Here is a 3461-nt window from a genome sequence, read left to right on the forward strand (position 1 = left end):
TGCTCTTATATAGCACTGTACACAGGTGAAAACAGCTCTGAGCGTGACCCAGGCTGTAGTAGCCCAAGGTAACAAAGAAGAGTGCAGGAAACAAGGAAAAATAGAAACAAAACACTACTTTAAACTGATTAGAGGTATTTTACTTTGTGCAGACCATTTCTCCAGCTTATTACAGGCAAAAAGATGCTTTCACCAAGCTATACCGGCAAAAGCACTTTTATGCCAATGTAATTGTAATATTTCCATACCAGCAAAGACTCTAGCACAGATGCAATATCAGGGAAAAAAATAGTAATAACCCTGTTTTTGCTAGTATATTTTATTTTACTCAGGAAATTGGTGTAAGCCAGCATTTCTCCAACTTGGGCCCACGGACCCCTGGGGGTCTGCGAGGGTACTCCAGGGGGTCTGCTGGTCCTGCTGATGAACTCCTCCTCCTCCCTCCAGTGCCTCCTGCATACCAGGGAACAGCTGTTCAGCGGTGTGCAGGAGGCGCTGGGAGGGAGGAGGAGCAGGAACAGGGCACACTCAGGGGAGGGGACGGAATCATGTCTGGGGCTTCCGGCCCCACTGATCAACTCATCCCCCTCCCTCCCAGTGCCTCCTGCACGCCGCAAAAAGAAGCGGGGAAGAGGAGGGGCAGGGGTGGAATGGGGGTGAAAATATTTAAATCAAAATGGGGGTCCTTGGGTTGCTAAAGTTCAAGAACTGGTGGTGTAAGCTATAACAGATAAAGCACTTTTTTGCCAGTATAAATTGCATCTACACCAGGACGGTTTGCCTGTGTAGTTATACCACTAAATCTTTTCTAGTGCAAACCTGGCCTTAGTAAGAGATATCAAAAGCTGGTTTTATAATACACCTTGTAATGCTGAAAAACACCCTCCACCCCAAATTATTAAAAGGCAAATTTCATCATGGCCCAAAAAAAATATTTTGAACCCTTCTAAAGGTATTAAGAACCCCCAAAAAAGTTTTTAAATAAGTTTAAAAGTGAAATTTAGGGAAGTGTTCAGAATTCCCAGAAAAACTTACAACAAGGTGTGGAATGCAAAATTTCGGGAAAATAATTTTATTTTATTCTAAGCAGTATTAGTTATGTTATGATCCTGCCAAAAAGCCCCAATCAGGATTGCAGTGCTATTAACACTTTCTCAGGGTGTTCCGGATTGAGTATCACCATGTTACCCTTCTGCCTCCAGCAAGGAGGAGTATTATTTGCGATAGCTGGATGTCATTCACCTCCCTCACACTCTTAAGCCCTTCAGCCACTCAAGCACTCCCCTCAGGACTCTGCTAGCCCCTGCTTTGCCTTGCAGGTTACAGTTGATGTATTCCCTGATCTCCACAGAAGCACACCCATGGAGTATCCAGGGAATCACTCGACACTCACCGTAATTATCGGTAACCTCTCCCCAAAGAGACAGCGTATACATAGCTTGACTGGCACAATTCAGAATCAGCTCCCTATATAACACAGCACTGGAATCTACTTATAGTGAAAACAAATATAAGTTTATTTACAAAGATTAAGATTTAAGAGACAGTGAGCAAGGATAATAAGATCACATGCAAAACAAAAAGGATGCTTCCTCAACTTAAAGTTAACATTCTAAAATCCTTGCCTAAAACATTTTCTCACCTAAAGCAAGCTCCCAGCATCACTAGCGCTTCATGGTCAGGATTCAACTTTGATGAATACAAAAAGCACTGTCCTTTTTGCTTCCCAATGTCTTTTTGCTTATCCTTGTATTTCCCAAACACATTGTTTTCTCCCCCAAAGATGGGATGACCTCTGTGATTCTCTTCTTGGGGTGCCGGCTCCAACTTGTCTTCCCAGACTCCTGTTTGTTTCACATTCCCCAGTTGACCAGTTTTTCCTGTTGACTTTCACATGTAAATGGATCTTCCATTGTGTTGGCTTTACAATGGTTAACCTACACATCTGAAAATACCTCCCTTTGTCTGGCAAAACCAGTTTTTCACCTCTACTGGGGAGTAAAACCTGAATACAAACTAGAAGGATATATTTTCAGTATACAGGCATAGCTTTTTAAATATAATCTGTACATACATTTCATAATGATATTAATGACCAGCATAATCCTAGCTTTCATTTAAGATCTCACATTACATTCTTTATAGATAACTACTATGACAGCAAAGTGTTAAGTGTAGTGAGTTTGTCAGGCATGATAAAAAGAGTTACTGTTACAGAACAGTGAACTCTGCCAATTAGCATCAAGGGGGGTCTTAGGATCACAGTCCCATTGTGCTAGATGCTATACAAACACAAAAAAAGAGAGAATCCCAAACCTGAAGGGCTTACAGCCTAAAGACCTGGACAGATGAAGAGCAGGGGATGAGGATACAGCATAAAATCAAGTAAAATTGTGAAGACTTTTCTCAGCTTCATAAATGACATAGATTGTAAAATGTGGCGGGGAACGAGATTAAACTTAGGGCAGGGGGATTTTTAAAATTTGTTTTACAATGGGATAGGAAGCAACTACAACCACTCTGGAATATCCTATTTTAAATCCGTCTGATTGTAGGAAGAATTTGCTTCCAAGCACCAAATAAATAAATAAATAAATAGATAAATAAATAGAAAGAACCAAGCAAATTAATAAAACCAGTGAGAAAAGTAACAATTTTAGAAAGAGAAACTTCATTCTCTCAGGTCCAAAGGAAACAATCAGGTTTTTGCAAAAGTTTACCATTTTTATCTTAATAGCAAGAGATGTCAGAAAACTAAATCCATAACCTTACGATCTGCTGAAATACTTGTTCCCATGCATTTATTCTTTTTCATATCTAACACTGCAGTAATTGAAAGTTACCCAGAAACAAGATTAGCACAAGGAAACAGAACCTCAATCAAATTCTCCACAGAGGGAGAAAAATTAATGTACCTTAAAGAGAGAAATGTCTCAACTCAGCAACCAACATTTGGCCAACTCACCTTTAGAACAGATAGCTAAAATGTAGTCAAAAATGCAGACTTCAAACAGACAAGTTAAAAAAATTTTTTTTAAATGGGTTCACTTACCTTATATTAATACAAAAGTTTTATTAAAAATATAATTAAGACCCTAATCATGTAAGCAGTCCCAAACTCAACAGAACTATATACATGTATGAAATTATTTCCTGCTTACAGGTTGATAGCTTTAGTACCCTAATTTTTACTATTTATGCGATTTACTTTTTGCATTTCTTTCTGCTTGGACAATGAAAAGTGACTACTGAATTTCTTAGGTTTGTTCACTATCAGCTTCTAATCATTTTCACTTTCAAGTTCTATGCATGATACAAGTTACAGATTTTCCTTTGCAATCTTTGTATTTTATAAAACCTTCCTTTGGATTTGTTTTTTAATTGAAACATTTCTATCGTTTTTATATTTTGAAAAACCTCAACTTTTGCCCTGATGATAGTCCTTTAACAAAATATAAGCA

The sequence above is a fragment of the Lepidochelys kempii genome, chromosome 8 (assembly GCF_965140265.1).
Source record: "Lepidochelys kempii isolate rLepKem1 chromosome 8, rLepKem1.hap2, whole genome shotgun sequence".
Taxonomy (NCBI): domain Eukaryota; kingdom Metazoa; phylum Chordata; order Testudines; family Cheloniidae; genus Lepidochelys; species Lepidochelys kempii.